The sequence below is a fragment of the Bidens hawaiensis genome, unplaced genomic scaffold (genome assembly GCF_021521415.1).
Source record: "Bidens hawaiensis isolate Kalapana, Puna unplaced genomic scaffold, B.hawaiensis_p1.1 tig00065397_1, whole genome shotgun sequence".
Classification (NCBI taxonomy): Eukaryota; Viridiplantae; Streptophyta; class Magnoliopsida; order Asterales; family Asteraceae; genus Bidens; species Bidens hawaiensis.
This window is the reverse complement of record NW_027501668.1, coordinates 23,999-48,319: the sequence shown is the minus strand read 5'-3', so window position 1 is coordinate 48,319 and position 24,321 is coordinate 23,999. Positions and strand designations below refer to the sequence as shown.

Below are 24,321 nucleotides of genomic sequence, written 5' to 3'. Positions count from 1 at the left end.
ATGGTAAACTGTAGCAAATCGTTAAGTTTGGTTAAATAATCATCAAATTATTGAAGTGTTTAAGACCACTATTTTAGTTTGATAGTGTGGCATTGTGGCCGGTTAGCATCATCAATCCACTCAAGAATATTATAACTCAATTATGATTACGTTTGCCAATAGGTTACTTTTATTCTATGATTACTATCATTTAAAAGAAAAGCAGCCAATCCATGTAAACTTTTTAATATAATTAAAAGTTGTTATATTTTTATGATTATTTTCAATATAACTAAAGTTATAACTTAATAGTGTCTTAACGTTCTACTAAAATTTTCAGAAAGTTCAAATCTAGTTTCTACAAAACTCATGTTCTGCATGTAGATTCTACAAATTTTGAGAGTGGAGGTTCAATGAAACCATTGACTCGAAAAATGTTTATCAAACGGCAAAAGTAAATCTGATAATCGAATTCGTTTTTCTTCTTAATTGAAAATGGATTCCGTAAATTCTTTTTACTTGAAAACATATTTAATTCGGACGAATCAAACCAAACTAAACAAAAATCAATATCCAAATATTGTTGGGTTCCAGTGGTGATCAGTCAACGGTTTAACTTTTAAACCCGGTTTTAATTATAAAGGTTTCACAATTATTAATCATATTAATAATTGGTTACGCAGCGGAATATTAAAACCAATAATCAACACTTTTAGCAACCGTACAGGATCCGGTTACAAACAATACGAGTACGATACGAACAATCAAATTAAATAATAACATACAAGACATTATTTAATTTTACCTCGGTTAATCAATAACCGGTTGAGACACCGAGGGCTAACATACGACGCTAGGTGACCAAACGAGATTAAGACCGACGGTGGTGGTGCACGAGTGGACCGGCAACGAGGGTGGCACGAGCACCGGACGGCGGTGGTATCCGGCTGAGCTGCGGCTGGTCTGCGGTTGCGGCTGGCTGCGGCTTCAGCTGGCAGCGGTTGCGGCTTGTGGCTGGCTGTGGCTGCTGCCCAGCTGTTGTCCGGCGGCGGTTCTTGACCTGCGATGGATGGAACCAAGAGAGAGAGGGAGGCAAGATGGTGGCTAGGGTTTTATTATTACTTGAAAATAATCCCTAATGATAATATAACTAGTTAATCATGTCGGGCCACTAAGCCCATATCAAGCCCAATCTTATTAGAAGTCCATATCTCGTTTATTCGTCGTTATCGGTTAATTAGCGTAAGCGGTTTATATCCGTTACCCAAGGTGTAACTCTCACGGGTCATGACCCTGTCGGCCGCGTTGACTTAAGTGAACCTGTCCATATTTCCAACAGTCTCCCACTTGGACGGATTCGGTTAAGTTTCTCAACGCTGACAACCAGCGGTGCTCTAGCTACACATGGCTGCCCCCAACAGGTTATGACATTTTAAATTCATTAACCAAAGGATCTTGGAATACACTATTGCATAATGAAAATATAGTAATCGTTGTCATCTATCCTTTCCGTATAAGACACCAATTGAACAATGAGACATGGATCAGATCAATCTCATATGGCGTTCAACCATTATCGTTTTCGTTCTCGAGTCAAAGTGGTCCAATCAAACACACAGTAAGTTTGGGTGAGGCCTCACACTTCACCAGTTTGAATCAACGAAGGCGCCAAGATGTCTAACTGTTACATATCATGTAAGAGTACAGAATCCCATCTTGATTACATACAACTCCCACTGAACTTCAGAATACTCCCAACCAATGCCTTTATGACTGGCAGTTACGCGACATCGGTTGACACTGATCAAAGAATACCTTTAGTAAACGAAAGTTCTAATATGCATATCAGGTCTAAGGATACTAAATGAGCATACCAATATCAAATGCATCTTATGACTAAGATCCATGAAGATGATTTGATGTGAGTTACATTCAACGTCATTCATAATGAGGTCTGTGAGTTTGGAAGTCAACTCCTTGAGTCCAAAGTCAGAATAGTCTTAATTCAGAATCGCTCCCACGAGTCTGACCGACTACGGATAATTTAGAATACAATATTCATGGATTATACGTATTAAAATGAACACAATTATAAGATTCAGCATTTGCATTTAACCATTAAATCAAAAGTGAACTCAAAAGTATAACTGCTTAAATGTTCATACATCCAAATACTAAATCAAAACAAATTACTAGCTAATCTAAGACCGATAGCATCCCTGTGTTGGTCATGCTTGTCCTAAGTCATCCGCTAGTGAACGGGTCTGCTAGGTTTTGATCTGTGTCTACTTTGCTTATTATGATGTCACCTCGTTCCAGTATCTCCCATATGAGGTGGAACTTCCTTAGAATGTTCTTGGCTCTGTGATGAGATTTGGGCTCTTTGGTCTGAGCAATAGCACCTGTGTTATCACAGAACACCTTGATTGGTTTGCGAATACTCGGAACCACATCGAGATCGGTGATGAACTTCTTCATCCAAGCAGCCTCTTTAGCAGCATCCGATGCAGCTATATATCCGGATTCAGTGGTAAATCCGCCACTACACTCTGCTTGGAGCTCTTCCAATAAATAGCTCCTCCATTGAGAGTGAAAACGAAACCTGACTGTGAGCGAGAATCATCTCGGTCAGTCTGGAAGCTAGTATCAGTGTAACACCTTACAGTGAGCTCCTCTTCCAATCCCCCAAACACCAAGAACATATCTTTGGTCCTATTCATATACCTTAGAATATTCTTTACAGCAGTCCAATGGGCCATGCCAGGACTCTGTTGAAAACAACTGGTCATGCTCAAGGCATACGAGACGTCTGGTCTAGTACATAACATAACATACATGATAGACCAACCGCAGAAGCATATGGAATTTCTTGCATATGCTCAGACTCAATGTCCGTTGCCGGAGATTATGATTCGCTCAACACGGTTCCTTTAGTCATTGGAACAGCTCCTTTCTTGGAGTTTTCCATTGAGAAACGTGCCATTACTTTGTCTATGTAAGTACTTTGACTTAGCCTTAGAATCCGCTTTGATCTATCTCTATAGATCTTTATTCACAGAATATATGCGGCTTCTCCAAGATCTTTCATTGAAAAACAAGATTCCAACCAGTGCTTAACTTCCTTAAGCATAGGAATGTTGTTTCCAATTATCAGTGTATCATCCACATACAAGATGAGGAATGATACAGTGCTCCCACTAGCCTTTCTGTAAACACAAGGCTCATCTTCATTTTTGACAAAACCAAACTCTTTAATTTTCATTGAAAAACAAGATTCCAGCTTCGAGATGCTTGCTTAAGCCCATAAATGGACTTGTTCAATTTGAAAACCCTATTAGGATATTTAGGATCGATAAAACCTTCAGGCTGAACCATATAAACATCTTCAGAAAGATGTCCATTAAGAAAAGCGGTTTTGACATCCATTTTCCATATCTCGTAGTCATAGTACGTGACTATGGCAAGTAATATCCTTATTGACTTAGTCATAGCAACGGGCGACAATGTTTCATCATAGTCAACCCCTTGAGTTTGAGTAAAAACCTTTCGCGACTGGCCGTGCTTTATAGGTTTGCACATTTCCATGCATGTCGGTCTTTCTCTTGAAAATCCATTTGCTCCCTGCTACCCGACCATCGGGGGGTAGCTCAACCAAGTTCCAAACTTGGTTATCATGCATAGATTGCATCTCGGCGTTCATGGCATCTCGCCATTTCTCAGATTCCGGATCCAAGACTGCAGATTTGTAGTTAGTAGGTTCGTCATTAGATTCGGCTACTAATAAGACTTCGGGACCATCTAAATGCCATAGGTATCTAGAATTTGGTACGGGAGTTCTACTACTTCTGCGAACGCTCGTGTTCACGTCTGATGTATCAGCAACAACAACTTGTTAATCAGATGCTCCAACTTCCTCAGCGGTTGTTTGTGGTTCTTGAATTTCTTCAAGATCGACAATGTTATCTCCAGTTCCTCGATCGAGAAATTCTTTCTCGAGGAAGTGGCCTTTCCTCTTGATAGAAATCGAATTTGTATCAGGATGAAAGAAATAATAACCGCTTTGATTATAGTATCCGACGAAAACAACTTTTACGCCGCGTGGATAGAGCTTATTATCAGATTCACTTGTGATATAAGCATCGCATCCCCATACTCTAAGGAAAGACAAGTTGGGCTTTCACCCATGCCATATCTCATATGGGGTTTTGTCTACATTCTTAGTTGGAGCCAGATTGACAATGCGGGTAGCAGTCATAAGGGCATAACCCCAAAAGGAGTGAGGCAAGTTGGTTCTACACATCATCGATCGAACCATGTTTAGCAAAGTTCGATTCCTCCTCTCGCTCACGCCATTATGTTGGGGTGTGCCAGGTGGAGTGAGCTGTGAAACAATTCCACGCTCTTTTAGATGAGTGATGAACTCTGAGCTGAGATATTCTCCACCCCGATCTGATCAAAGCTTCTTAATGGTTTTACCAAGTTGGTTTTCCACTTCGTTCTGAAACTCTTTGAACTTTTGAAAAGTTTCATGCTTGTGTTTCATAAAATACACATAAACATGTCGACTATAATCGTCGATAAAAGAAACGAGGAATCTTTCATGGTTTCTAGACATAGTTCTGAAAGGTCCACACACATCAGTATGTATGAGTCCTAACAGATCTTTTGCTCATTGATTCTTATGAGTGAAGGAGTCCTTGGCGAGTTTACCAGCTAATCAAGATTCACAATCGTCAAAAGAGTCCGGTCCTGTGGATTCAAGAATCCCTTCGGATTGGAGTCTTTTAACTCGTGCCTTGCTTATGTGACCAAGTCGGCAATTCCATAAAAACGTACCATTGATGCCAGATCTGATACGTTTAGAAAGATTAAATACATTATTGTTAATTTGAACATAAATCTCATATATACCATTTCGAGGTTTAGCCTCAAAATAAAATATATCATTCAAGTAGGCAGAAATAGCAATACCATTAAAAGTGTACTTAAATCCTTGTTCAAAAAGCAAAGAAACCGAAATAATGTTCCTGGTCAAACCAGGTGCAAACAAACAGTTATTCAAAGTAACTACAAGGCCATGCAGACAAGCAAAATGATATGTGTCAGTTGCAAGAACTGGGACTCTCTTCCCATCACCAACGATGAGTTCCATGCTGCCTTGTTTCAGTTTCTTCCAGTTCTCAGACTCCTGCAAGACATTAACAATGTGGCAACCACATCCGGTATCAAATACCCATGTGTTGCTAGAAACAGTAAAAAGTTCAATAATGTATATGGAAATACCTTTAGAGGAGCATTCACCATTGGCCTTCCTCTTTGCTAGATCAGCTAGATGCTCGGGGTAGTTACGCATACAGTGCCCCATCTTGTTGCACTTGTAGCACTGGCGCTCCTCAGGAGGCGGCGGTGGTGACTTTGCAACTTTCTTGTTAGTGTTGGTGGCAAACTTGACAGCAACAGTAACCTTCTTCTTGCCTTTTCCTTTATAACCCTGATTCTTGGGTTTAGGCTTCTTCGCACCAGCAGATCGGATCATCAGAACTTGATTGGTCCTTGAAGGAATGTTCATCTCAGCCTTTTTGAGAATGTTGTGCAGCTCCGACACTGTCTTCACCCAGGCATTCATGTTGAAATTCATTACGAACTGGTCGTAAGAGCTGGGGAGAGAGTTGAGAATGAAATCCGCTGCCATCTCATCAGGCAGGGGATAATCAAGTTTCTTAAGCTGATCGATGTGCCCCTTCATCTTTAGGACATGCGCACTGACGGGAGACCCCTCTGCCATCTTGCAGCTAATGAGGTGCTTCATGGTGTCGAACCGTTCCTGACAGACTTGTTTCTGGAACATACCCTTGAGTTGCTCAAGCATCTCATAGGCACCAAAGTCTTCTAAGCCTTCAGCAAGCTCAGAAGTCATGGTGGCTAGCATAATACAGGAGACACCAGCCGAGTCATCCCTATGCTTCTCAAGAACTTTTCGAGCAGCGGCTGTATTGTTTTCAGGCTCGGTTGGAACAGATCCATCAAGAACATACAAGCGCTTTGCCATGGTGAGAACAAGTCTCAAGTTGCGGTGCCATTCGATGAAGTTGGTATCGTTCAGTTTATCCTTCTCAAGGATAGACTTAAGGGCGTAGGGTGAGTTTTCGTTTGACGACATCTAATTAAATAAGAAAAAGTAAATTTAATTAGTATTTTTGATGTTATAATCCTATTATTAATGACCTAATTAACATTAATAAAATAGGGATTTGAGAATCTGGCTTCCAGTTAGTAATGCCAGCTGTAGCACACAACATTAGTAAGTGGTTAGGCAGACTGACAACGATTGCCAATTAGGAATAGAGCACAACTCTCGGTTATGAGGCCTATTATGACAACAATTGCCTAAGTTGATACGTTTAGCCTCATCTATGCCCACCTTAATCTTCATACAGCAGTAGCACGTAACAAAAGAGTAAAGTAATAGTCGCCCTAGTACAGACACGTGTGAAAAGGGTTGGATGCGTCAACGAAACCCTTGCACCTTGAAGGGATAGGCTAGAGAACAAGTGCAGTTCTGTAGCTCCAAACACTTGAAATTTCACAGTATGCCTCAAGTGTGGCTTATAGTAGGATGACATTAACTATTGATTTTACAATTGGGATTAATTTTAAAATTTACCGAATAGAGTAAAAGTCCAGTTTTACTGTATTCATCGGGACAACTTGATGAACCCTTTCATCTCTCAGGACACTCAGTTTTAAATAACCTATTAAAACTAAGTTTGTCGCGATATGACTAACCAATTTTAAGTTAATAGTTAAACTATTAAGTTATAAGGTTTTGGAAAATCAAATTTAGTTTAATTTTGCAAAAGCTTAATTGGTTAATTAAAATTTATTTTAATATATTTGGTATTAGGTTGGTGGTATTATAACCTATTCTAATCAAGCAAGCAACCAAAATAGCAAACGAGAATATATAAATCTTAAATGGCCAAAAAGGTGATTGGTCTTGCTAAAGCCTATTAGCAAGACCAATCGGGTCAAGTGGTCACAACACAAAAACAACCACATGGATGGACTCCTGGTGCATCCCGTCATCTTTGCTAACTCCCACTGACTTTAAGAACTCCATGAGCTCGTCCTCGGTTTTCCTTCGGGTCTTCTTCATTACAATATTCACTAATACAAGTAATGAAAAACTAAACCCAATCTATTACAATTTTGAACCATCAAAGTGGCCAAAAACCATAAAATAAAACCGAAAAATAAGTACAACTTTGAACCATCCATATGGCCAAAATCAAACAACCAATCATACAAGGTCGGGCCAGATTTACATATTCAATATGAATAAAATTGAGCAATAATTTGGTCAAACAAAATAAATAAAAATTGACCAAACCAAGATTGCTCAAAAAAAACATATAAAGATCAAAAACTTCAACTAGCTTGAATTTTATGATGTAGATCCGGTGAAAAGAGCGGATTCGACTCGTATGTTATAACCAAGGCTCTGATACCACTGTTGGGTTCCAGTGGTGATCAGTCAACGGTTTAACTTTTAAACCCGGTTTTAATTATAAATGTTTCATAATTATTAATCATATTAATAATTGGTTACGCAGCTGAATATTAAAACCAATAATCAACACTTTTAGGAACCACACAGGATCCGGTTACAAACAATACGAGTACGATATGAACAATCAAATTAAATAATAACATACAAGACATTATTTTTTTACCTCGGTTAATCAATAACCGGTTGAGACACCGAGGGCTAACAGACGACGCTAGGTGACCAAACGAGATTAAGACCGACGTTGGCGGTGCACGAGTGGATCGGCAACGAGGGTGGCACGAATACCGGACGGCGGTGGTATCCGGCTGAGCTGCGGTCGCGGCTGGCTGCGGCTTGTGGCTGGCTGCGGCTTGCTGTGGCTGCTGTCCGGCTGTTGTCCGGCGGCGGTGCTTGGCTGGCGGTGGATGGAACCGAGAGAGGGAGGGAGGCAAGATGGTGGCTAGGGTTTTATTATTACTTGAATAATAATCCCTAATGACATATTAACTAGTTAATCATGTCGGGCCACCAAGCCCATATCAAGCGCAATCTTATTAGAAGTCCATATCTCGTTTATTAGTCATTACCGGTTAACTAGCATAAGCGGTTTATATCCGTTACCCAAGGTGTAACTCTCACGGGTCATAACCCGGTCGGTCGCGTTGACTTAAGTGAACCGGTCCACAGATATATTATTGGCTTTTTATTGTATTGTATTTTAAGTGAATTTGAGATGGTATATATGGGTGTGGTCAAAATTATGATTCTCGGACTAGTGTAGGCACTTTGGTTTTTGCTTTTTCATTGTCACATGTAGTGGTTGACGTAAATGGGAGTGAAATATGTGATTGAAAAGAAAAGGACCATCAAAAATATCAAATTAAGTTCACAAAATAAAAGTTAATTTTTTGGTGTTCGAATAATTTACATCTATATTTCATCTGCCACATATACATTGAAGTGTGAAATCCGTCATGATATAGCCAACCTAAAAACATATCATGTAGAACTTTAGGCAAAAAAAAAAAACCAAGCAACCATAAATACTTAGGCGTGGCTCGTTCCTAGGTTGTTCGCGTGACCGGTGGATTCCTATTCCTGTGTACATGTGGCGGACGGAAATTACATATGTATATTTACATATATATATACGAATTAAAAAGTTTAGGTTTATTTTATGAACTTTAACATGTTATATGGTGACTTTATTATGTAATTGGAATGAAAATAGAATAAATTCAAATTGAAATATTTAGGAAAGGTGTCATGTAATTATTGGCGAGGAGCATGATGAATATGTCACATTGTGTCAAAAGGTTCCAAGTGTAACCTTTAATACATCACACACTTTATTTGCTATATATATTGCCTCTTCTTCCTTTCTTATATCACCTGTAATTTTGTGTTCTTCCTTCCAAATTGAACTGCAATTTCTTGGAGGATTCATCTGATTCCTGCACTTGAAGAGGTAAAAACAATCTTTTATTTTTTAGTCTGATTTTGACTCGATTTGTTTTAATTTTGAGATATTGTCGACAAGTTATTTCAAATGAAACAGTCTTATGCCATTTTGACTCAGCTTCAGTACTGGAAGTAGCTTAAAGCTACAGTTTGAATCATAAAATGCTGTTACATATCAACCCTCAAAACTTTGAAAGTCTGTTCAATTCTACACTAAAAGTAAGGGCATGAACTCCCGACAGGGTAACCGGAAATTTTACAATGGGTCGTGCTTATGTCAACACGACGGGTTCACTAACATATTTCTTTTACATTTTTTTATTTTTATAAAAAAGTTTAGTAGTTTAAAAATGAATTGACATACTTCAAGCATAATTGCTTAAAGAAAATAAAAAAAAAAAATATGTAAATTTAGAATTTTAAAGTAATAACATTTAGAAAAATTAAAATAAGGGGGTTAACCCGCGAACCCACTAGGGCAACTCGAACAACCCAACTTGTGTTAGGTAATGTTTGCGTTTTCGACCCAAAACTGTAGAACATATTTACACTTATCCCAAACCCGCAAATTTCATATTAGGTTAGTGTTATGCTTTAAATTCACATTCCTACAATGACCAACATATGAAATTTTGATAATTTTGACATCACTGACCCTAATTTAAACAAATAATTTCCAAGATTTAAGAAGATGGAGACTGGGATTACAAGCAACCAACAAGAAGAAAACAAAGACAAGATGAGCAAATCCATGAAGAAAACCCTGCTTGTTTTGAACTGCCTGATGCTAGGCATAGGCAACTGTGGCGGCCCGTTGGTTCAACGCCTGTACTTTGTAAAAGGCGGGAAACGCGTTTGGATATCGAGCTGGCTGCAAACCGCAGGCTGGCCGTTCTTAATCATCCCGCTAGTCTGTTCATTTTTGTACAAAAAAAGAAATGTGAAGAAACACTAAATGGCCCGGGGCAGATTATGGATAATCTGGGGGTTAAGTAATGTTTCCCACGAGGATGAGGTCCAGCAGAGAAGGTTGTTCTTCAGGGGACCTGCAAAACAGACACCGTAAGCTCGTCACTGAGAAGGGGGGGTTCCTCCTTGTGACCACCCTCCGGCGTGAGAATCAGACTAGATTGCTCTGAATATAAGTGTATATTAAGAGATTACTAGATAAGAAGGAGATATCAGATGATGTCCTTACCATTCAAGGAGTTGGAGTATTTATAGCCGAAGGTAGGTTTCCTAGAAGGTACAGCCGGCTGAATAGTATTCCTGTTCTACCAACAGTGGACTACGCACAGGCCATGCTGGTTGGTGGATAGACTACGGCCGACAGTAACAAGGTCGGCTGTACACTGTTCCTTTACTGCCGGCTATGCACTGTTCCACCAACTGTAGGCTGCGCACGTCCCATAGTAAGGGTTGGTGAGTAGGCAGCGGCTAATAATGACAAACAGTACTAGAGGGTGCTCCTCCTCGTACTGTTGTCGGTGAGCTGTCACCCTGTGATTGGTTCATGGGCTGTTCTGGCCAGATCGTCTGTTCTGCCCATACCTTAGTAGGTATAGTACAAAAGATCTTCCAGAAGCATACGGACTGGCTCATTTAGGCGGGAGTATTCCCGCCTTGCTCATTCCTTCATGTGACTACTGAAGTAGCTAGTGCCTTGTGCGTGTAGCCTTGCTGTTAGTGCGGGTAGCCTTCCCTGATGGCTTGTATCCGCAACTGCGGGAACAGGCGGGGTACTTCGCCATTGGGAGGCTTTCCCTGCGGGTACAGCTGGCGTACTGCGCGTAAGGTTTTCTCTGAGCATGGTGGGTCCTGCGGGAGCAGTTGGTCGCTGCGCAGACGTCCCTGTTCAAGGTGAGTATTGCGCTGCTGGGACATACCTCTTCAAGTCCCCCCAGTCCAATGTTCTTCTCATGAATTAGTAATAAGTGAGGTGAACTTTTGGACTTAGCAAGGGGTTTTGAAAAGGGTTTTTAGTTTTTAGGTTTTCCGTGGGGATTCTTCCCGCGGTTTTCCTGATGTCACGCAGAAATTCCCGACTTTTCTGCTTGATCTTTGGGTATGAAGCGGGTAGGTTTGTAACCTCCTCGCAAGTCAGGAGCGTTGAGTCCCACTTGTGTGGATTCTCCATGGGGTTTTGGTAGTTTTCAACATATTGATCAATTATGCTAAAACCACCAATTCCATCTTGGAGTTTCAAACAATATAGTTCTCGACGTTCCCGTCATGCGGGGATGTTATTCCCGTTTCCGCAAGCATGGCCCAGAAGATCCTTCTTGGTTTGAATTCCCTGCAGAGTGCTAAGTATGTGAAGGGTTTTGCCTTGACACTGTACCCGCACTCGTCTTACGGTTACTTTACTTCCAAGGTATTCCTGGCGTCAATTCCCTGCTGGTGCTAAGTATGTGAAGGGTTTTGCCTTGACACTGTACCCGCACCCGTCTTATGGTTACTTGGTTGCCAAGGTAAGGGGTATTTTCCCGCTTACTTTTGAATCTTTTTGAATTTTTTTTGAAATTCGAAGAGTTGGTGAAAGGATAAGAACAGTCCAAACCTCTGAAACGTCGTGCGACGGTTTCTTCTGACTGTGTCAGGACGTGCAGGAAGTTATGGTGACGTGACAGTACATGGTCATTCCAGACGCCTTTTCAGGCGCGTGGGCGCGATTTTTCGGGCGCGTGGCCGCGAAATTAATGGTACGCGTCCTTTCAACAGCTGTTGCCAGCTTGCTTTTTGCCACGTGTCATAGTTTCATTGCACCATCGATTTCTCTCTCCTCCGCATTAATTTCATCGCATTAATTGCGATTAGTATATAAAGGGGGAGAGGGTTCTTTGTAATCCACACTTTCACTTTTCTCTTCATCTTCAAAGCGATTTCCGGCGAATACTCAACTTTCCAGTCGAGCATTCTTTCGAAATCGTTTTCTTCTTTCATCTGCAAGATGTCTTCTCACGATCTCGAAGCTACAACCCAGGAGGCTGGGGTGTTCACCGATGACAAGAGTACTGCTGGCGAGTGCCAGTGTGCTCTGCCTGTCGATCTGTACCAGTACATCGTCAGGAAGTTCATGCTCGAGTCTCTCGAGCCTGAGTTTCCTGAACCCCATCAGACGGTGTATGATGCCCCCAGAGGCAAGATCGGGGTATATGCTGCATTCTTTGTTTACGGGAATCTTAGGTTCCCGTTGACAAAGTTTGTGTACCGTGTCCTAGAGAGGCACGGTGTGCCCTTACCGAGGTGCATCCGATGGCGATCGCGAAGATTCGCCATTTCGAGTGGGTGTGCCGGATTCTGGGCATTGAGCCCTTTGTCGACCGCCTGATGACCTTCTACTATTGGAGGTGCATCCAGGGGTGGTATACCCTGATAACCCGGATAAAGGGTTTGAAGATTTGCGCAACCGAGCGCAGTCTTCGCTCGTGGAAGCGGGAGTTCTTCTTCATCTCCTCCCGTGCCATCCCCCTTGCCATGAAATTCAAAAATGGGCAAGCACTTCCCAGCCTTCACGCCTCCAACTACCAGGAGGCGGAATGGTTCTCGAGGATATCCCGAGTCCAATCTCCGGTTTACCGGTTTGCGGAGTCCGGGATGGTGATGCTCGGGATGAGCCGGGTGTGGAAGGATGCGGATGCGCGAAAGATCCCGATCATCCTCGAATACGGTTTGAACTCTGTTTCTTATGGTATGCTCTGTTTCTTTTTGTTGATTTAGAATCTCTTCTAACTTCTTTCCTGTTTATTTCAGAGGGGAACGACTTGCAGTCGCTCCTGTATCCGCGGGAGGCTGACGGTCCCGCTCGGATGGGTACTCGCGCTCTAGACGAGAACGAGTTGCCCATCCTAGAACAAACGGCAGATCGGTTCGTGGAGGTCTACCCGCTAGGCCACGAGATCCTGAGCGCCAGGCGGCCAGGTAAGGCGCTATTCAACCCTCGACCCCTCAATGTTGAAACCTCTGCTGGAATTCCTCTAATCTTATGTTCCGATGAGGAATCCGCAGATGGTCCTCCGTTGGTGCGGAAGAAGAAGGCTGCCGGCGGGAAGGGGAAGGAGAAGGTGGCCTCCACTGCCGATCCGGTGCCTCGGTCTGACTCCGAGGCCGAGAGCGAAGAGGTGGCGGGGAACCCCGGTGGTGAGAAGACCACCGCTCCGGAGGTTGTGACGACTGTCACCTCCGGAGAGCCCCGGATGACGACGGTGAGCGGCGCAAAGAGGCCGGCTCCATCGGGTTCATCCCCGCCTGTCCGCACTTTCAGGCTCAAGAAAACCCGTAAGTACAAACTTTATTTTTAACTTCATAGTTTTCCATCTTTAATACTTTTCTTTGTGCAGGCGTGGATTTTGACGCATTCCAGGGTGGAGCGGGGAGGAGTACCCCCCCCCCCCCCGCCAATGACGGTAGGCCTGGTCAGCCTACCTGAGGCGACGACCCAGGCGGCTGCGCCTGCTTCCGCTGGTTCAGTTGCTCCTTCCATTGAGCCAACTGTTCCAGCTGTGATGACATCACCGCCGGCTGTCAGTGCCATTTTTAACGCATCTTTCACTGAGCCGGCGGTTACTTTTGCTGCGGACTCCGCAGCGGCGACCGCGGCGGACTTCACCATGCCTCCTCCGTCATCGGCATCGACGGCCGATCCTTCAGGTATGCATGGGGCTTCTCGCCAACCTCTGCCTCCTTCCCATCTACCTGACCTCTTGGACGGATTTCCCTTGGGTTCAGGTGACGGGTTTGGCGGCTATCGGCCTGTTATTGACCCTACAGGTGCGTAGGGTTCTCTTGGCCTATTATTATATATATATATATATTTTTATATATCATCTTTTCCTAACTGTTTTTTGTTTTTTGCAGTGTCGGATTCCAATGAAGTGTATGTTCCACGATGGAACATTCGCCGAGGACAACCCTTCGCACACCTGTGGAGTGCGTGGATTGGGCTCGTCACGCAGCTCCCAGTGGTGCGTTGGGGGAAGCCATGGCTAGCTACCAGGAGGGTAGGCTAACCAATGAGCTTCGGGTTCTCCTGGCCCGGATGCAGCCGCGCGTCGAGCTGCTTTGTCGTGAAAACGACAAGTTAAAAGCAGCTCGCATTCAAGAAGTAGCTCAGGCGCGGGCTGTCCGGGAGGAGAATAGGAGGCTCTCCGCCGCGGCTGCGGAGAAGGAGAAGGCGTTCAAGGCCCTTGAAGTTGAGGTTCAGGCCCTTCTCGAGGCCCGTTCCAAGGCTGCCCAAGCTGTTAACGAACAGCTTCGGCTGGCTAAGGAAACTGCTAGGAACGCAACTGAAAGGGCCACCAAGGCTGAAGCTGTTGCTGAGCCTCTACGCCTCGAGAATGAGGAACTTAAAGCTAAATTAGAGGCGCTCCAACAGGCTCATGATGCCTTGGCGATGGAGGACGCGAAGAAGCTCCAAGAGATCCTGGACCAGAGGTGCGTGCTTGACCACACTGAGCGGAAGCTAAAGGCGTCGAAGAGGCTGCTGCAAAGGAAGTGTTGCTTGCCAACCTCAATAAAAGTGAAGCCGAACGCGCCTGTACCCAAGCTCAAGCCGCCCTCCAAGAAGCTCTGGTTGCCAAGGAATGGCTTCTTCGAGAAGCGTTGTCTCAGGTAAGCTTTTCATGTCTTTACGCTTTTCTTTGTAAATAGAAAAGGTTTTGATACTTGTATTTTTTCTTTTTTGTAGGTTGTGCATTGGGTCTTCTCAGAGACGTATTATGACGATGCTATGAGCGCAGCCCTCAACGCTTCTCATGAGGATGGGGAAAAGGCCGGCTTCCTGCTTGGTCTAGGGTTCGTTGAGAAAGGCATCCCGCCTTCCAACTTCCCTTTGTATGATGTGGATACTGAAGCTGTTTATGACCAAGCAGTGAACCAGTATGCCGCCTTCCCTCATCCGGTGGTGGAGAAGGTGAACGAAGTCGCTGCTGCTGATGATGGGCTAGCTATCCTCAAAGCTTTCCTTGAACCGCCACGCTCTGCTGATGGTGCGGGTCCAAGTGGAAGTGGTCCTGAAGCATGATCCTGAAGATCCCTTTCTACCATTAGCGTAGATTTTTGCTTTTGTATAGCTTCTTTTGTATGCGGGTATGCACCCAACAATCTTTGTAATATTTGAACTTTGTGGAATAAAGATTGTGTTAATCCCCTGCCTTGTTTATTTTACGCATGTTTTGATTTAACTTAGCAATTTCTTTAGTACTTAGATAAGTTAACTTTTTAACGTGGCCAATTATAAGTTTGTTTCGCTTCCTCTTTCATGATTGTGCGGGTATGACCGTCACTTACACTTAGTAGGATGGCTTAACTTTACTTATATCTGTCCTGCGTGGAAGTTTTCCTCATCTTTTCCTTGGAAATTTTCTAAGTGTTCAGAATAAGTTAACCTTTGGACGTGGTAGATAATAGGTTGAAGTTTTGCTTCCTTGTTCGTGATTGTGCGGGTAAGACCGTCACTTGCACTTACAAGGATAGCTAAACTTTACTTACATCTGACCTGCGTGTAGGTTTTCCTTAAAACTTGAGATTTTTAGCGTTGTGTTTATGCGAGTTTTGCCGCCTTCCACACGTAACCACTTACTTCTTCCCCCATTTATGCAGTGAATACCGGCACATCAGTGTGGGAAGTTCATAAGTATAAAGGTAAGGCTATCAACACATTGTGAAAGGAGAATCATTTCCATTAGAAGTGGCTCTAGGCCTTTACAAGTTTGGAATTGATCTACATATAACATTTGCGTAATTGAGCTCCATTCCATGTTCTTGGGATGGGAGTGCCATCGAGCCTTTCGAGCCGGTATGCGCCCTTTCCCAGAACTTCTTTGATAATGTATGGCCCTTCCCAGACCGGGGCCAGCTTTCCTGGGCGTTCTTGGTTCGAAGCCTCGTTGTTACGCAGTATGTAGTCTCCTACATTGAAGTTGCAGAGTTTTACCCGCGTGTTGTAGTACTTTTGCATTTGTCACTTGTAGTTCTCTTCACGCACTGCGGCTAAGTCTCTGCGTTCCTCGGTTAGCATAAGGTCCAACCGTCTTTCCGCATCATTGTCTTCTGGCTGAATCAAGACCCTTGGTGAGGGTAAACCAATTTCGACCGGGACCATGGCTTCAGTGCCATAAGTGAGACTGAACGGGGTTTCTCCCGTACTGGCCTTCTTCAGCGTTCTGTTTGCCCAAAGGACGTGCGGTAGCTCGTCCACCCAGCCGGATCTATGTTCCAAGAGTCTTTTCTTTATGCCTTCGACGATGCTCTTATTTTCTCTTTCCACCTCACCATTGCCTTGCGGGTGTGCCACTGAGGTAAAGGTGTGGGTGATTTGAAGTTCTTTCAGCCACTGTTGTAGCTTCTTGTCAGCAAAGTTAGTGCCGTTATCGCTCACCAAATTCTGTGGAAGTCCAAAACGACAAATAATGAATTCCCAAATAAATTTTTTGATATGCTTCGCGGTTGTTTGGGCTAAGGGTTTTGCTTCTATCCACTTGGTGAAGTAGTCGATGGCTACCACTAGGAACTGAACATTTCCTGCTGCTGTAGGAAATGGGCCTGTCACATCGATGGCCCACTTCTGAAAAGGCCATGAAGAGGTGACTGGAACAAGTTCATTCTTCGGGCGGTGCGTGTTGGGTGCGTAGAGCTGGCAAGACCTGCATTTTCTGATGTATGCCAGCGCATCCGTGTGCATCCCCGGCCAAAAGTATCCCGCGTTGTTTAGCTTAGCTACAACAGCGCGGGGACCTGCGTGTACTCCACAGATGCCTTCGTGTACTTCCCTTAGGAGGTAGTCAGCATCTTGGTTGTCCACGCATCTTAAGAGTGGGCCAAGAAAGTTACGTCTGTAAAGGATGTCATCGATGAGTTGATAATTCAGTGCTTTACAGCGTAGTTTTCTTGCCTGTGTTTTTGACTCTGGTAGTGTACCTGCCGCAAGGTATTTTATTATTGGTGTCATCCACGTTTCTGTACCGGTTTGGATGACACAAATTTCCTTGTGCGGGACCGAAGGTGTCTCGAGGAGTTCGATGCGAATGTCCTTTCCTAAGTGGGTGAAGGCTAATGATGCAAGCTTGCTTAACACATCCGCAGATTTGTTTTCACTTCGCTTGACGTGTATGACTTTGCAGTCGTTGAAATCGCGCATAAGGGATTTTGCTTGTGCGAGGTACAGGGCCATTGTGTCGTTCACGGCCGTGTACGTCCCGTTTATTTGATTGGCTACTAACATGGAATCCACGTGGGCTTCCAAGTTTTTCACTCCCATCTTACGCGCAATTCTCAGCCCAGCCAAGAATGCCTCATACTCGGCTTCGTTATTCGTACTTGGAAAATCCAGTCGAATAGCGTAAGTGTATTCTTGGCCTGCTGGGTTGGTTAGTTTCAGCCCTGCGCCCGAACCCTCGTTACTGGCTGCTCCATCAGTGTAGAGTCGCCAGACATCATTGATGTCTTGTGCTGGAGAGGGTTGAGCCTCTTCCTGGCACTCTTTTTCCCGCGATGCAGGTACTTCCGCAATAAAGTCGGCCAGAACCTGGCCTTTTATGGCTGGTCTTGGCTTATACTTTATCGCGTACTCCCCCAACTCAATTGCCCATTTGGCTAGGCGTCCCGATAACTCGGGTTTGCCTAGAACGTTTGCAAGTTTGAAGTTGGAGAGAATGGTGATTGGGTGACCCTGGAAATATCGTCTTAACCTGCGTGAAGCGTGTATAAGTGCTAAGACTAATTTTTCGAGGGTAGAGTACCGGGTTTCTACGTCTGTTAGGATACGGCTGACATAATAGATTGGCATCTGGATGCCTTTTCGCTCTACTAGCAGGACTGCCCCGGTTGCTCTATCTGTTGCGGAAAGGTATAGGATTAACTCCTCTCCCGCTTTTGGTGCTGTGAGCGTTGGGAGTTCGATCAAGCGTGACCGAATCTCCTGAAAAGCTGCTTCCGCTTCTGGTGTCCAGCGGAAGTGCGTTTTCTTTAAACAGTTTCTCAACGTTGACACGAAAGGAAACGACTTATCCGCATGGTTTGCCAAAAAGCGATTAAGTGCGACTAGTCGTCCATTCAGTGTCTGAGCCTGTTTGATGGTAGTAGGTGATTCCATTTTGATAATGGCTTCGACCTTTTCAGGGTTCGCTCTGAAGCCATCTTTAGTGACGATGACCCCCAAGAACTTCCCTTCTTCCATTCCAAAGGCACACTTGCTCGGGTTGAGCTTCATGTTTATCTTCCTGAGCGTGTTGAAAGTTTCTTCGATGTCTTTCAACATCGCTTCTGCGTCAGGGCTTTTGATGACCAAGTCATCCATGTAGACTTCCAAGTTCCTCCCAATTTGGGCATGAAACTGGTTGTCCATCAGGCGTTGGTATGTGGACCCGGCATTCTTAAGTCCGAATGGCATCATTTGGTAACAAAATGTGCCATCGGGCGTCCGAAAAGCGGTTTTGTCATGATCATCAACGGCCATGTGGATTTGATGGTACCCCTTATACGCGTCCAGGAAGCATTTAAGGCGAAACGGTGCTAACGAATCCACCTTAAGATCAATTTCGGGTAACGGATAACAATCTTTGGGGCATGCTTTGTTCAAGTCCTTGAAATCTATGCACATGCGCCATTGTTTGTTATTCTTCGGTACCATAACGGGATTTGTAACCCATGTTTGATATCTACTAACGCGTACGATGCCTGCGTCAAGGAGTTCCTTGACTTGGGTTCTACACGCGTTAGTTTGTTCTGGCCCCATTACTCTGCGCTTTTGTACGATTGGCGTAACAGCCGGATCGCATTTGAGCTTATGCTCTGCCTTACTTCGAGGTACACCAGTCATGTCAGCTGGTGTCCACGCGAAGATGTCAGCGTTTTTCTGTAATAAGCGCTTGAGTAAGGTGCGTGTGGGATCAACAACTGTTGGGCCAATGGAAACGGCCTGGTCAGGGTATTTGCCGTTGAAGGCCCATCTTTTGGCTCGGTGATGGTTGGTTTAGCCATCTTTGGTTTGGGTTTAGATGAGACAGATGCGATGCATACCTGGGGAATGCCGGTGATCATCGCTACACCCTCAGCTGTTGGCCATCCCATCATGCCGTGGACTGAGGATACCACGGCGTTGAATCTTGCCATCCCGTCTCTTCCGAAGAGAATGTCGTATGTGTGGTGTGGCTTCCTCATTACGACAAAATCCACGTCTTCTGTGCGTGAGTGATTCCCGTCCGTAAGAGTGACGGGGAAAGATAGGATACCCAGGGGGGTGTTTGTGCTGCCATCGAACCCTTCCATCGAGGCGCAGATCGTTTCCAGGCGTTCCTTGTCTTCGTCATCTAGCTTGTCGAAGAACTGCCTGTACATCACCGTTGACGAGGCGCCGTTGTCAGCAAGAGTGCGAGAAGTGATGTAGTGCCCCAGCTGGCTTTTGATGACGATAGGGCCTTCTTTGCTGGGTCCTCCTGGCACTCGCGGGAAGCGCACCTCAGCTTCCTTCCACGCGCATGGTTCTGTCGTTCGCCTTTTTCTTCCTCTGATCTTACCATGAACCATGTTGATGCTGATGTCAACGGGCTTTCTTCCGTTGCCTCGGTACCGGTTGTCGTTCCTTCCTCCCTTCTTGATTGATGCCACCAGATGTGCAAGTCTTCCATCCTTGACGAATGCTTCAACAATATCCTTCAAGGATGTACACTCTTCCGTGCTATGACCTTTTGTCCCGTGGAAGTCACAGGATTTGCTCTGATCCGCATTGGGTCGCTGCCGGATCATTGGAGCTTTTGGCCATGGTAGCTTTTCAGTGGCAAATATCTCCGTGACGCTTTTGGTGAGTGGCGTCCACCGGTGTTTTTGGCTTGAAGGGTGTGTGTTATTTCTTCCGCCAACAAGGGGGTGAGAGCTGGATGAGGTGTCAAAGTTTACCCTTGATTGCCAAATACCTAGCTTCCTCTTTTTGTTCTGCCGGGCGATCCGAACATTGTTTTCTCTAGTCCTTTGCGTGTAGAGGTGTGTACTCTGGGGAAGATCCCTTCCCAGTTGCTTCTCCGTCTCGGCAAAGCGCTTGGCCGCCGTCATGATGGCATCCCATGTGGATGACATGCCGTCCTTACCCGTCAATGTGCGGATAAGCTCTGGGTATTCGGCGCCCTGGATGAAAGCGGCGCGAACAAGATCTTCACTTATGTTGCCCAGACTTAGCTTTTTGGAGTTGAAGCGAGTGATGAAGTCTAGTAAAGATTCATCCTCCTCTCTAACGCAGTTGAGGATCGTCCACTGTTCTTCAGTATATTTCCTTTGTTGGCTGAAGTGTTGGCTGAACTTGTTCTGAAAGTCCGCCCAATCATATATGTGGTGGACCGGTAAACGATCGAACCATGCCCTGGCCGCTCCAACCAGAGTCATCTGGAACATATAACACCACGTGGGTTCCGTCCAGTTACTGACGGTTGCCCCCGCGATGAATCTGTTCAAGTGGTCGTCTGGGTCGGATAGACCATCATAAGTGCCAATGTTGGACATTTGTTTGGCACTTCTCGGGGCGATTGCTTCCGCAATGTCCCTTGCAAACTTCGACTTTCCTGCATTTGCAGCAGTTGGTCTGAAGGTTTTGGAGAAGTCCCGCGGGTTTCTCTCCGCATTCGCTGGTTTAAAGGCTTCCCCAAAATTCCTTGTCGGTTGGAAGTCCGTTTCCTTACGCTTCCCTTTTGCCTTATGGCGAGGGTTTGCGTCGGTATCGGATTCTTCCCGCTCATCGTCTGAGTACTCGCACTCACTGTTCATATTGAGATGTTGGCGAGTACTGCCGAATTCGTCAGCCTGTTGAACTGAACGCAAGCGTTCATCCAACTCAGCTTGGAACTCTTTCTGGCGTGCTTCGGTCCACGCCTTAACTTGATCTAGTGTTTGGCGAGAGACCCTCGTTCGTTTTTCCATCTGGGCATCAGTGAACCCCAGTGGAATATTTACTGCACTTGCCCCGGCTTGGGTAACCGGGGTAGTGTTCGTAAGATTTGTATAACCGCCGGTGTTCCCCCCAGTTGCTGGGGTTGTGGTTACCGGGGTTTCTTGGTCGATTACTGGCCTTGGGACCGGAGTAACGTTAACCATTTCTTCAGAAATTTTGAAAAAACTAAGAATTAGTTCTAGCTTTTATGCACGGATGGCGCCAATGAAGAAACACTAAATGGCCCGGGGCAGATTATGGATAATCTGGGGGTTAAGTAATGTTTCCCACGAGGATGAGGTCCAGCAGAGAAGGTTGTTCTTCAGGGGACCTGCAAAACAGACACCGTAAGCTCGTCACTGAGAAGGGGGGGGTTCCTCCTTGTGACCACCCTCCGGCGTGAGAATCAGACTAGATTGCTCTGAATATAAGTGTATATTAAGAGATTGCTAGATAAGAATGAGATATCAGATGATGTCCTTACCATTCCAAGGAGTTGGAGTATTTATAGCCGAAGGTAGGTTTCCTAGAAGGTACAGCCGGCTGAATAGTATTCCTGTTCTACCAACAGTGGACTACGCACAGGCCATGCTGGTTGGTGGATAGACTACGGCCGACAGTAACAAGGTCGGCTGTACACTGTTCCTTTACTGCCGGCTATGCACTGTTCCACCAACTGTAGGCTGCGCACGTCCCATAGTAAGGGTTGGTGAGTAGGCAGCGGCTAATAATGACAAACAGTACTAGAGGGTGCTCCTCCTCGTACTGTTGTCGGTGAGCTGTCACCCTGTGATTGGTTCATGGGCTGTTCTGGCCAGATCGTCTGTTCTGCCCATACCTTAGTAGGTATAGTACAAAAGATCTTCCAGAAGCATACGGACTGGCTCATTTAGGCGGGAGTATTCCCGCCTTGCTCATTCCTTCATGTGACTACTGAAGTAGCTAGTGCCTTGTGCGTGTAGCCTTGCTGTTAGTGCGGGTAGCCTTCCCTGATGGCTTGTATCCGCAACTGCGGGAACAGGCGGGGTACTTCGCCATTGGGAGGCTTTCCCTGCGGGTACAGCTGGCGTACTGCGCGTAAGGTTTTCTCTGAGCATGGTGGGTCCTGCGGGAGCAGTTGGTCGCTGCGCAGACGTCCCTGTTCAAGGTGAGTCTTGCGGGTCCAACTGGGTTCTGCTGGGACCTACCTCTTCATATGAAATTTTGATAATTTTGACATCACTGACCCTAATTTAAACAAATAATTTCCAAGATTTAAGAAGATGGAGACTGGGATTACAAGCAACCAACAAGAAGAAAACAAAGACAAGATGAGCAAATCCATGAAGAAAACCCTGCTTGTTTTGAACTGCCTGATGCTAGGCATAGGCAACTGTGGCGGCCCGTTGGTTCAACGCCTGTACTTGGTAAAAGGCGGGAAACGCGTTTGGATATCGAGCTGGCTGCAAACCGCAGGCTGGCCGTTCTTAATCATCCCGCTAGTCTGTTCATTTTTGTACAAAAAAAGAAATGGAAGCCAAGAAGCCAAACTGGTCTCTCTGAAGCCATCTGTCTTCTTTCCTTGTGTCATTCTTGGAGTTCTGACCGGTTTAGATGATTATCTAGCTGCTTATGGCGTTTCTCGGTTACCTGTTTCAACATCGGCTTTGATAATAGCCACGCAGTTAGCGTTTACTGCTGGATTCGCGTTTTTGTTGGTGAAACAATGGTTTTCGGCTTTTACAATTAATGCCGTGTTTTTGTTGTCTATTGGTGCTGTGGTTCTTGCGCTTCATTCTAGCACTGATCGGCCCCGATCATGAATCGAGTGTCAAGTATTATGAAGGGTTTTTCATGACGTTAGGAGCTTCGGCTTTGTATGGGTTTATTCTACCGTCGATAGAGTTGACTTTCAAGAAGGCCAAACAGCCCATTACTTACTCTTTGTTAATGGAGATGCAGATTGTCATATCGTTCTTTGCAACCGCGTTTTGTACTGTTGGAATGCTGATCAACCACGACTTCCAGGTAAACCGATTGACCCCTTAACAGATTGAATAAGTTTTTGAGTCTCTTTAAGGTAGCGGCTTCATGTTCGAATTCAACTTTCACTAGATATTCTGGCTTTAACCCTATTGAAGGCCAACTAGAGTCCTAGACAATCTGTTAACTTTTGTATTTGACATAATGCCACTAGTTAGCAAAGTATTAATGGGTTCATAGAGTTTCCTGTAATGAGTTCTCACGTGTAAGTAGTAAATTTTGTTTGATTTAAAAAAGGTTTCACTTTGAAAAATTATTGTATTTTTCGGTAACTTTTATGTTTCACTTTTAAGTTTTCCGACTTTTAAAAAACTCTTACATTTAATTATAACATTATATATTGGGCCGAAAATCAATCTTGGTGTAAGAGAATTTTCAAACTCGAGCTCGACTTGTTAAAAATGTTTCAAACTAGAGCTCGACTCATTAACTATTTGATATTTTTCCTATACGTACATATCTAACTATTTTTATATGCGCGTAATAATATATGCAGTTGTTTTAATTAATAATCAGAATATATAGCAGTTTTATGTTTATACAAATCATAAGCTCTACTAGGCTCAAGAGCCTTGCGGAGACTGGGCTAGTTTACAAAACGAACTTTTTTTAGGTTTGGGCTCGTTTAAGCTTTGGATTGATTAGAGCTTTTAAGAAGCCGATCTTGAGTATTGGCTTGTTTACACCATACTTTTACCACACATCTTATTACTCTGATGACTAAATACATTATATGATCCTTTTCAAACACTATTGCCATCTTGTTTAGGCGATTCCTCAAGAAGCAAGGAACTTTGAGCTCGGGGAAGTGACGTACTACGTGATCCTATCGGTGAATTCCCTTTTCTGGCAATTCTTCTTCTTGGGAGCAATCGGGGTCATATTTTGCGCATCGTCATTGTTGTCTGGAATAATAATCGCTACACTGCTCCCTGTGACCGAATCGTTAGCGATTCTGTCGTTCCATGAGAGGTTTCAAGTTGAAAAAGGACTTTCCCTTGCCTTATCACTTTGGGGATTCATTTCCTACTTCTATGGAGAGCTTAAACATGTCAAGAAGATGAAGCGTGGTCTTGAAGTAAGTTCACAACCGTGAAACTAGTCAACTGCATGTACTTGTGTTACTCAATGTGTATATTCTATAGCTTTTCGAGCATTTATAACGTTTTTACGCTTTGCTTGTAACTCATCTTTTTATTTTGACGATATACGAGCCTGTTATATATTTTGTGAAAATAATATAGCGAATTTAATTAAACAATATAAAATACTGAATTTTATATTTGTTTTAATTGGTAGAAACAAAACTACCATAAGTTTAAGTTCAAATAGAAAGTAGACTGTAAATGTCTATTGCTGTATATTTTTTGCCATGTCATTTGCGTTTAACTTGCTA

General features: G+C 44.3%; 1 pseudogene across 1 annotated transcript; it reads left to right on the top strand.

The window, feature by feature from the left end:
* Positions 1 to 22,105: 22,105 nt before the first annotated feature.
* On the top strand, positions 22,106 to 24,107 carry LOC143604504 (purine permease 3-like; annotated as a pseudogene). The gene is made up of 2 exons (XR_013148309.1): positions 22,106 to 22,910; positions 23,695 to 24,107. The product of XR_013148309.1 is annotated as a purine permease 3-like (transcript).
* The last annotated feature ends 214 nt before the right edge of the window (positions 24,108 to 24,321 follow it).